The 12,403-nt window shown below is 35.3% G+C and overlaps 1 pseudogene across 1 annotated transcript; it reads right to left on the reverse strand.

The window, feature by feature from the left end:
• Positions 1 to 2,455: 2,455 nt before the first annotated feature.
• LOC149189900 (phosphomethylpyrimidine synthase, chloroplastic-like) lies at positions 2,456 to 5,025 on the reverse strand (annotated as a pseudogene). The gene is made up of 2 exons (XR_016255948.1): positions 3,369 to 5,025; positions 2,456 to 3,279 (listed from the first exon to the last, which is right to left on the reverse strand). The product of XR_016255948.1 is annotated as a phosphomethylpyrimidine synthase, chloroplastic-like (transcript).
• Positions 5,026 to 12,403: the final 7,378 nt, after the last annotated feature.

The following is a 12,403-nucleotide window of genomic DNA, read 5'->3' on the forward strand; positions in this document are numbered from 1 at the left end:
CAAGATACTAGGAAAATCAGTGTATCCCTATACATGAGCATTTACTCAATGGTGCATGTGGAAAATCTTAAACTCTATGAGCCATCAATGTTGGATTAGGAAGAGGAGCAGGTCTTTCCTTCCATAGAGGACTTAACCCCACCTACTTAGGCAGAGTTGATAAAAGATACAATTGTTCATAAAAGGTCTAGAACAACAACATATGGAAAGCATGACATTTGTCAGAATAGATTGAAAAGACAGCTTCCAAAAAAAACTAGATGATACTCTAAAGAGAAGGTAAAAAACCACCTCATTAAATAAAATATTTTGGGGACCAAAAGCCTCCCAAAATGAAGAGGTATGTGATCCAAATTGGATCACTATATATTTTTCATCCATCTCTGTGCTTTTAGAGTGAAAATTTTGAAGAAATCAACTTCTAAGCGCATTTTTAGCAAAAAAACTCAATTTGGAAAATTGAGGTTTGAAACATTAAGTTAATTGGTTAACAGTAAACATTTAAACTATATATCCACCTCGTTACCCTCGATCTAGTGAAGTATCAATCATACTTATGGTTTTCGGAAATATAAAGCCAAGTCACAAATCCATAATACCCTTTATCAAATCCATAAAACCCTTTATCAATCTTCTAATCATTGGATAAATAAAATGGGCAAACAGTGAACTCAATCATTGATAAATTAGATTCTTGACTGAAGAAATTAGATAACGAAAATTGGGCTCAATAATCGACAACAAAGCCTTCCGTCAATGTAAATGTGTGGTCTAGTGGTCTATGAGAGAGCTAATCCGACACAATTGCAAATTTGTCCTGGACTAAGGCCTTCCGTCAATGTAAATGTGTGGTCTATGAGAGAGCTAATCCAACACAATTGCAAATTTGTCCTGGACTTGCGCTCAGCCACACTCCTTTTTAAGAGTGTGGCATACAGGTGGGTCTACTGGAGCACTATTCAACACAATTTTCCTGGACTTGCACTCAGCCACACTCCTTTTTAAGACATGCCATACAGGTGGGTCTACTGGAACACTATTCAACAAAATTGCAAACTTGCTATGGACTTGAACCAGATATATTCCTTTTTAAGACCTACCATTCAGGAGGGGCAGATGACATCAAGAATGGAATCTTGGTTAAGATATTGCTTAAACCCAGAAGTTTGTTTATCATGGTTAAGATATTGCTTAAACCCAGAGGTTTGTTTATCATGGCCTCAGTTTGTCATAGATTTGCAAGAATGGAATATTGGTTAAGTTATGGTTTGATGTGGAATCTTGGTTAAGATTATGCTTAAACCCAGAGGTTTGTTTATCGCTGCCTCAGTTTGTCATAATTTGCAAGAAGAATGGAATCTTGGTTAAGATATTGCTTAAACCCAGACGTTTGTTTATCGTTGCCTCAGTTTGTAATAGATTTGCAAGAATAGTTTGTAATAGTTTGTAAGATATTGCGTGAACCTAGAAGTTTATTGTGTCCTCAGTTTGTCATAGATTTGCATATATTTGCAAGAATGGAATCTTGGTTAAGATATTACTTAAACCCAGAGGTTTATTGTGGCCTCAGTTTGTCATAGCTTTGCATATATCTTACCACTACTGTTAGATAGCAAACAAGATGCATTTTATGACTAGTTTTTGGACTTCCAGTATACCTGGTACACTGGTTGAAACCCCACAAAAAAGCAAAAATTCAAGAAAAAACAAACTTACAGAGATAAGACGTATCTCCAGAAGAAATTCGATGACATCTCCAAGTTCATACCATTTCAGTTCTTAGTCCTCATTAAAAGATGAAACTGCTGTACTCAATCCCAATTATAAGCTGAACATTAAAAGATGAAGCTGCCGTACTAAATCCCAATTATAAGCTGAACATACTATTGCAATCAATGTTGTTTCCCAACCAAATCAAAGTACAATGCACCAGTTCTCATTTGAGAAAACATGTTTCCATCCTCGAACTTACAGAGAATTCAAGAAAATTCAAACTTACAGAGATATGACTTATCTCCAGAAGAAATTCAATGAGATCTTTAAAGTTCAGACTATTTCAGTTCTTAGTCCCCATTAAAAGATGAAAGTACTGGACTCAATCCCTATTATAAGCTGAACATACTACTGCACTCAATGTTGTTTCTCAACCAAACGAATGGATAATGCGCTAGTTGTTCTGATTTGAGCAAATATGTTTCCATACTCGAGATTTCCTATTATAATTGACTTTGCACATACTGCATGTTTGAAATAGCATGCAAGATAACCATCAAAACATCATATTATACAATAAGTATCAAGACCAGAATGAGTAAGAACTGGTTTTGCATCATCCTACAAACACGGGTTGGACTACTGCAAATCGATTCCAAACACCAGCCTAGTTATGGTGTTGTCTTAACTCTCATGAATTGATAAAAAAATTTCGAAAAAATGCACAAATTATTGAAAGAAGTTTGCAAAAAAAACACTAAATCAATTTATTTCTACCTCAATACAATCATAATAGAATCATATTCATGGACTAACTCAGTCAAGACTTGAAGGCAAATATCACAACGGCCCTTTCTGTAAGACAGAACCAGAGTCAGGAAACGATGACAGTTGTATGCACATGAAGAAAGAACTTAGGGCTTACGCCCAATGTAACATGACAATATGAACTGCAACTATTTAATCGATGACGAAACTTGGTTGATCCTGGAAACAAACTTGTTTGATCCTGGAAACATATGCATCACCAATTTAAATCTATCATCACTTCCCCAAATTTAAAAAAGCCGTTAATTGCATTTAGGAGGTACCCCATATGGTCTTCACCAAAGGAAGAAAGATGCCCTCAAGTAGTCACCACGACAGTAGGTCACCCTGTGCAAGCACAGAAAAAATAAAAGCACACTCCCTACGCAGGCATTATCCTGCTCAGGTTCAAAGGGACTTTCTCAGCCTGCTCCTGTCAACAACCCCAGCTTCGCTAGCGGTGTAAACAGGGCAAGCACCCCTGGTGCCGAACCAATTAGCAAGTGTATATTTAAGGCTGTAAATGGAAAAGTGGAAAAAATAAATAAATAAAGCAAACTTTTCTTTGAATTAAAAATATGTATTTCACACCAGAGAGTCTCCATTGTTTGATTGCCTTGTGATCAAATAAAATGTTACCCATCTAATGGTATCATGAAAAAATTAAAAAATAACACACCAAATTATTGACAATGTAAATATTTTAAACCCGATTTATTTGAGTGCATCACAACTGAATGTCTCCAGTGGCATAAAGACCTGCAAACAGATTAACACGAGTTAAAAGCTAGGAATATGATCAGCCATTATTCTACATATACTCTTATGCAAAAGAAATTTCTAGTTACCTCTATCTTTATAACACAAGCCCATCAGGTAGAGAGTGTATTCTTTCCTTCAGCTACATGGCGCTGGGGTATGTAGATTTCTCCTCCAGTTTCCCCCCACTGCTCCCCACTGACTGTTTTCTTTGCGGCAAGAAATTCGGCACTCATTTCATCCATACCATGCTTTATAGCTTCTTCTGCATCTCCATACCCATGCTCTTCAGCATACTTTCTAACATCCTCAGTTATTTTCATGGAGCAAAACTTTGGTCCACAAATGGAACAAAAGTGAGCTACTTTAGCACCCTCTGCTGGAAGAGACTCATCGTGGAATTCCTGGGCCGTAGTGGGATCCAGAGACAATGCAAACTGATCCTTCCAGCGAAATTCAAAGCGTGCCTTGCTTAAAGCATCATCCCATTCTTGAGCAAATGGATGCCTTTTTGCTAAATCTGCAGCATGGGCAGCAATCTTATATGCTATTACACCAGCCTTCACATCATCTCGGTTGGGCAAGCCAAGATGTTCTTTAGGGGTTACATAACATAGCAACGCAGTACCAAGTGCCCCAATATTGGCAGCACCAATAGCTGAGGTAATATGATCATAACCTGGAGCAATATCCGTTCTAAGGGGGCCAAGGGTATAAAATGGGGCCTCATTACACCAATCTAGCTGTTTTTCCATATTTTCGGGGATCTTATGCATTGGGATATGGCCTGGTCCTTCATTCATAACCTGCACATCCTTCTCCCAAGCACGACGAGTGAGCTCGCCTTGAGTAGCAAGTTCTGCAAATTGTGCAGCGTCATTTGCATCATAAATAGAGCCAGGCCTCAAGCCATCTCCAATAGAAAGGGAAATATCATATTGATTACAGATGTCAAGTATGTCGTCCTAATGCTCATATGCAAAATTCTCTTTATGATACGCCAAACACCACTTTGCATGGATAGACCCTCCTCGAGATACAATTCCAGTCATTCGCTTTGCAGTCAGAGGTCCGTAGCGTAGAAGAACCCCAGCATGTATCGTAAAGTAATCAACTCCTTGTTCAGCTTGTTCAATCAAAGTTTCTCTAAAGACTTCCCAAGTCAAATTCTCTGCAATTCCATCAAACTTTTCAAGAGCTTGATATATTGGTACCGTACCAACGGGTACAGAAGAATTACGCAAAATCCACTCACGTGTTTCATGGATATGGCGACCATTGGATAAATCCATAACAGTATCAGCACCCCACACATGGTTGCCCACTGTAGTTTTTGAACCTCATCTTCAATTGAGCTTAAGACTGCTGAGTTTCCAATATTTGCATTGACCTTCACCAAAAAGTTTCTCCCAACAATCATGGGCTCCAACTCCAGATGCTTCTTGTTAGAAGGGATAATAGCGCGGCCTCGAGCAACCTCGGAACGAACAAATTCAGCATCAAGATTCTCTCTCAAAGCACAAAACAACATCTCTTCAGTTATAATCCCTCTTTTTGCATAATACATTTGAGTGAAGCGTTGATCGCCATTCACTTCACGTTTTTCAATCCATTCCTTGCGGATCTTAGGGAGACCTTTGCAGTCATAGCAAGTTGAAAAATTACTTGTAAGTAACCAGACAAGACGAGTATCTAAATAAAGAACTGTAACTATTAAATTGGGAAATAAAAAATGTGAGGGATGCTATATGGTCTCAAACTCATCAATCTGAGGATTTATATTCTGAGGACCACTTGTGTCATAAATATCAAGATAAGGTTCCTCTCCAGATAAGTGAACACGACGCAATGGAACATGAATCACAGTGCCAGTAGGCTCATGAACAGCTTCTCTGAAACAGTCATAAAATATACTATGTGCGTTAGTTACCAATCAAATGTCAGGCACCTTAAGCTTCCCATGTCCATTGCACAAAATCGATATGATCATCAACACTCAGAAAATAGATTAAAGAGATTAAATTTTCTTCAGCAAGCACTGATCAGTCAAGAAATTTACTTAGCTTTCTAGTCAAATGATAGATCAGAAATGAGAAAAATATTAGCTTTCAAAGTAAAATTCTTTTTGCTTTTAAACAGGACAATAACATAAAACGATGACACAAAGAAAATTATACTTGAACTCCTTTGTGCTATTGGGAAAACACTGCTCAAATGTTGGAAGAGGCAGAAACTCTGGCGCCAATGGATCCACTGTATGACGACTACGCTTTTCCTTCACTGACTCGGAAACTGAAGGACCCACTGTCAATGCGGCCCTTGCCCCTACACTTCTGAGGTTTGAAACTTCATTCTTTCCCAAGGATGATATCTTGTGTGAATAATCAATTCCTCTGAAAATTGCAATCCTTATTGGCTTTTGGGGACAGATGTTCGCTCTAACTAAATGATCTGAAGCAGAATTGTCCTTGCATGTTGATGAAATCAGACTTGCCTGTATGCATGCCATACCTGCAATCAAAGTACCATATGCACAAAGCTAGATTTATGTACCCTGCGAGATTCAAACTTCAAAGCATTTAAGTGGAAACAACATGCCCAACACTTTCACTTTCCTTGAATTTAAATTTTAAATTGCTTGGTTGTACTCCAAAAAACTTAAAAGTAATTGGACATAATAAAGGGAATAAAGGGGGGATTGAGTGTAAATTTCCTGTAGGCATTCACCAAAGGATAAAAAGTGAACAATTCATGGCCTATATCATTACCAATTATCATGGCCCTATATCATTACCAATATTATGTTAAAGCTATGTTGCATAACTTGGTAAGACCGCGCCCCAGATTTTCTAGCGGACAGCGGATGGGGAAGGTAATATATAAAACCAAAAATATAAAAAAACTGCAATGAAACAATTACAACTTGTATTTATGCAATCATCAGTGACAAGTTCCAGAGAAATCAAAGATGAAATTTGCAAAGGTAATAAGACAGAAAACTGATTAGGCATTCAATTCGAAGCCCATGAGAAACCAATGCAAACTTATCTTAATCTACATAATTCAGATTCAAACTCTCATCTACATTATTCACATTTAAACTCGGTTATGGTCCCATTGGTCACACCTAGCCCTATACACAGGCTATACCCTTTCCCATCAAATCATCCAAAGCAATGCCGGTTGATATCTCCATCAATAATAATCAAGTAAACTGTACACACCTCTTTTAGAACAAGATTCTTTGTGTCAAAGTTGTAGTACACACCTCCTTTAGAACAAGATTCTTTGTGTCAAAGTTATAGTACACACCTCCTTTATAACAAGATGAGCCTCGTGAAATATTAATATGAGTTGTGTGTCAAAGTAGTACCATTGCTGAGCTGAGAGGCTCATTTTACAGCTCAGTATTAGGGAGATCTGTAATTCCGTCCGTGCTCAAGGTGGAGTTGACACGTGTTCTTATTAAAATAAAAATAAGATATCCTCTAAATAGAAAAACAACACAAATGTCGGTTATAATAAAAAAAAAAAATGAATATGCTATGCATGTTTAGTTAGTTAAAAGAAATGTGTGAGTAAGATGTACTCTAAATACAATTTAAACAATAAAAATTTAAGCATTGTATTTTCCACTCTAAAAAAGGTTTGCCCCTGAAGAAATTTGATCCTTCTTGACTCAAGAGATCTGTGCTTAAGATGGATCTATACTGGTTATATAGCATAAATAGTTACATGGTTGCACCTCGTCTTAAGCAATAAGCAATGCCATCTAAAAAGCTTCCATCCTAGCTCTTGCTAGATCCAATCTTAAGATGGATCTATACTGGTTATAGAGCATAAATAGTTACATGGTTGCACCTTGTCTTAAGTAATAATCAATGCCATCTAAAGAGCTTCCATCCGCTCAACCACATAAACTTTCAAACCATTTTCTAACCTGACCGAAAAAAGCTACACAACAAGGAACATCTAGGAGTCCCGAAAAATCAAAAGACATGGGGAGTCGGGACGTTCCCTTAAATTTCATTGAGAACGCAGGAACAGTCCCCTAAAAGTCCCATAGTCCCTGATGGCCTCCCCAAGCATTTCAGAAAGTTTCCAGGGAATTAAAAAGTCCCCGAAAAGCTAAATCAGCTGCAAAGGGTCTTAAAGGTGGAACAGATCCTCTGCAACATAGAGCTAAAGCTGCATTTCTTTCTCTCTCACACATATAATGCCAACTTTTGGATCAAACATATTGAGTTATCTAAGTGGCACGGAAATAGAACTAGACTTGAATCGACAACCAGGTAAAACAAGAAATCCTTAAGAGAAAACTAATGAACAATCATTTGGTTTTTACAACTGAGCACGCAGACATCAAATATTTTAAAACTGCAAATATTAATGAACCACCAGAACTTGTTGCACAGACGGTACCATTAAATAAGAAATGAAGATGATACACAACAAAAGGTAAACAAGAACAAGAAGGATCATAGAACAACGTGATATATTACTAGCAAGAATTCTGAACGTCAGGACAAATCCCAGATAACTGATCCAAGTAAAACTTCAAACAAAATGCATCGATGACAGAAAAATAGCATAATGGATAACTTGGGTGGTAAAGCATCAGTGACATAGCTGGGTAAATATAGCATATTGGATAACTTGGGTAGTAAAGCATCAGTGACATAGCTGGGTAATGTAATAGCCTTGCAGCCTCTAGCAGATCTTGCAGCGCAGCTATGCTTGAAGATGCGTATTTACTATTTTATGCCTATTATCATTGATTAAGATTATAGTTACAAGAACTTGTAATATAAATTTTATGACCTTTATCCTTAGTCTCTCCACTCTCCTATTGTTCCCTTCTGCTCTCACCTACTTCCTATTTTTGTAAGCCTTACACATGTTCTTCATGTATCACACATGCAAGGGCATTCTTCTTCTACATATCTACTCGCAAAGCTATAGAGTTATGCTGAATATTGTTACTGTGCTTTGTAGGTTTTTAACCCTGCAAATGGTCATGACTTATAACGCAATCATGAGATCTTTTGTTTGCTATTGTGTTCTTGAGTTGAGTTTTTGGGTTGTGTTGACTGTTCAAAGGTTCACTTCAAATCAACATTGTTCATACGAATCTCAACATTAGTCAGGGGACCATTTTGGTCAAATGGGCATAATTGGTAATCTGTTGAACCTGCGGGCTAGTTGATGATAAATATTAATTGCAATATCTTGAGAAAGTCCCATTTTAGTTTTTGGACTGATATATATATGGTTTTCTGTTCAAAAATATGGGAATCAATAAGAAGAAATCCTGTTTCTTTATTAGCCATTACCCTGCCTTATATGTGCCTTAATGTGTCATAGTTTAATAAAAAAGTTAAAGAATTTCAAACTGTACCTAAAGAGTTGAGTTGTTAACTAATGTAATGCTACAAATCAAACAAAAAAGGATTTTTGTTATTTCTGCAAACTTTTAAGATTAAAAAACCATCATGTCAGAAAAGAAAAACCTTGCCTAATTGAGTCACAGAGAATGTTTTCAACACGAAATCAGATAAAAAAATTAAAACGTCACCTGATCACTAAAATAGCATAAACATTAATTTCGATATGAATAATAGCAAGGACCACACATGGCATTCTGTTTATTGATTTGAGGATTACTCTATGAATAACAGCGAGGTCAGCCAATGGTATTATGGTTATTGATGTGAACATTGTGAAGCATCGGGTACTTCGATCCCGCGTGCATCAAGTTGTAAAAGTAAAATACATCATGGCATCAGCAAGTATTGTTGTATTATAGGATTATAATATTAATAATTTAATTTTAAGGTCACAATTAAGTCACACATCAAATTGATGTTTAACACCTGAGATTTTTTGTTTGTGAGATAAAAAACCTTTTACACTGCATTTGATTATTAAAGTCTAAAGAAATGTACATATTCTTTTTAAATTATCTGTAACTGTTTAGAAGGAAACACAATGTTCTTAACCATTAAGCGCACTTAAACTATACTAAAAAATCTCATAAAAACACTGTGATTAAATAAATTTGTAACCTTGTACGTCAAAATTATGGATACAATGACTTGCACATTGGATAAATCTTTAGTAATATGCTCTCAATTATGTATCAAGGAATTCCTGATATATGGCAAGACTATTCAAAACTATATCATACCATATTATATATGGCAAGACTATTCAAAACTATGTCATACCATAGTAGAAACAGATGAAATGTAAATACTCATCCTCTCTTTTATACATAAATATACACTTTCAAACAACATCAGGGCTTCTACATAATCTCGTCGTTTTTTGAGGAATGCTATTTGGATGAAAAAATTGCAGCAAAAGTGCAGCCCTGGTGAACAACTTAACACTCCACCACTCCACCGACCTCTAGTCTATAACTAATCATTAGATCTATAAAGCTTTCGATCTGTCCATTTTAACTACCTATCCACCCACACCTCTAAGCGTGTATTCCCTCGTAAACATATACACTGAGGAATTCAGATATATTATTTCAATATCCTATGATTCTTCTCTAACCCTTCTCCCTTTTAAAGTGAAATAAAGCTAATTTTGAAACGGATGGAGTAGAAATTTTAGATATGGTTAAAGTTGTATCAAAATCTAAGATGTACGCTGGAATAATACGTTTAAGGATTTTGATCAATTCTGAATAGATTCAGTTGGTCAATGGGCCAAAATTTCGATCAGAGTTCTAGATTGATAAAAACCCTGATAAATTGACCCAATTTTCAATTAGATTTCCAGAATGATAAAACCCTGAGTTTCTCAGTTAATAAATTCCAACCAGGAAAAGAAAATTTATTTAACAGCTTCCTCATTTATACTCTTCAAAATTAAATATATTTCAAAGCAAATTATGCTGAGTCCCTATTTTTTTATTCTTCTCTAACCCTTCTCTCTTTTAAAGTGAAATAAAGCTAATTTTGTAGCGGATGGAGTAGAAATTTTAGATATGGTTAAAGTTGTACCAAAATCCAAGATGTAGGGTGGAATAACACGTATAAAGATTTCGATCAATTCTGAATAGATTCAGTTGGCCAATGGGCCAAAATTTAGATCAGAGTTCTGGATTGATAAAGAACCCTGATAAATTGACCCAATTTCCAATTAGATTTCCAGAATGATAAAACCCTGAGTTTCTCTGTCAATAAATTCCAACAAGGAAAAGAAAATTTATTTAACGGCTTCCTCATTTAAACTCTTCAAAATTAAATATATTTCAAAGCAAATAATGTTGAGTCCCTATTTTTTTATTCTTCTCTAACCCTTCTCTCCTTTAAAGTGAAATAAAGCTAATTTTGTAGCGGATGGAGTAGAAATTTTAGATATGGTTAAAGTTGTACCAAAATCCAAGATGATGGGTGGAATAACACGTCTAAGGATTTCGATCAATTCTGAATAGATTCAGTTGGTCGATGGGCCAAAATTTCGATCAAAGTTTATTTAACGGCTTCCTCATTTATACTCTTCAAAATTAAATATATTTCAAAGCAAATAATGTTGAGTCCCTATTTTTTTATTCTTCTCTAACCCTTCTCTCTTTTAAAGTGAAATAAAGCTAATTTTGTAGCGGATGGAGTAGAAACTTTAGATATGGTTAAAGTTGTACCAAAATCCAAGATGTAGGGTGGAATAACACGTCTAAGGATTTCGATCAATTCTGAATAGATTCAGTTGGTCAATGGGCCAAAATTTCGATCAAAGTTCTGGATTGATAAAGAACCCTGATAAATTGACCCAGTTTCGAATTAGATTTCCAGAATGATAAAACCCTGAGTTTCTTTGTCAATAAATTCCAACAAAGAAAAGAAAATTTATTTAACTGCTTCCTCATTTATACTCTTCAAAATTAAATATATTTCAAAGCAAATAATGTTGAGTCCCTATTTTTTTATTCTTCTCTAACCCTTCTCTCTTTTAAAGTGAAATAAAGCTAATTTTGTAGTTGATGGAGTAGAAATTTTAGATATGGTTAAAGTTGTACCAAAACCCAAGATGTAGGGTGGACTAACACGTCTAAGGATTTCGATCAATTCTGAATAGCTTTGAAATATATTTAATTTTGAAGAGTATAAATGAGGAAGCCGTTAAATAAAGTTTCTTTTCCTTGTTGGAATTTATTGACAGAGAAACTCAGGGTTTTATCATTCTGGAAATCTAATTGGAAATTGGGTCAATTTATCAGGGTTCTTTATCAATCCAGAACTCTGATCAAAATTTTAGCCCATTGACCAACTAAATCTATTCAGAATTGATCGAAATCCTTAGACGTGTTATTCCACCCTACATCTTGGATTTGGTACAACTTTAACCATATCTAAAATTTCTACTCCATCCGCTACAAAATTAGCTTTATTTCACTTTAAAAGAGAGAAGGGTTAGAGAAGAATCAAAAAAATAGAGACTCGGCATTATTTGCTTTGAATTATATTTTATTTTGAAGAGTATAAATGAGGAAGCCATTAAATAAATTTTCTTTTCCTTGTTGGAATTTATTGACAGAGAAACTCAGGGTTTTATCATTCTGGAAATCTAATTGGAAATTGGGTCAATTTATCAGGATTCTTTATCAATCTAGAACTCTGATTGAAATTTTGGCCCATTGACCAACTGAATCTATTCAGAATTTATGATCAATCTAGAACTCTGATTCGAAATTTGGCCCATTGACAACTGCATCTATTAAAATTGATCGATGATCGAAATCCTTAAACGTGTTATTCCACCCTAGATCTTGGATTTTGGTACAACTTTAACCATATCTTTAAAATTTCTACTGAAGAGTATAAAAAATTAGCTTTACTTCATTTTAAAAGAGAGAAGGGTTTTTAATAATTAAAAAATAGGTACTCAGCATTATTTGCTTTAAAATATATTTAATTTTGAAGAGTATAAACGAGGAAGCCGTAGCTTTACTTCACTTTAAAAGAGAGAAGGGTTTTTAATAATCAAAAAATAGGGACTCAGCATTATTTGCTTTAAAATATATTTAATTTTGAAGAGTATAAACGAAGAAGCCGTTAAATAAATTTTCTTTTCCTTGTTGAAATTTATTGACAGAAAAACTCAGGGTTTT

Source organism: Pinus tabuliformis, chromosome 3_1, assembly GCF_031772625.1.
Source record: "Pinus tabuliformis cultivar Carrire ecotype Pingquan chromosome 3_1, CPIR1, whole genome shotgun sequence".
In the NCBI taxonomy this organism is placed as follows: domain Eukaryota; kingdom Viridiplantae; phylum Streptophyta; class Pinopsida; order Pinales; family Pinaceae; genus Pinus; species Pinus tabuliformis.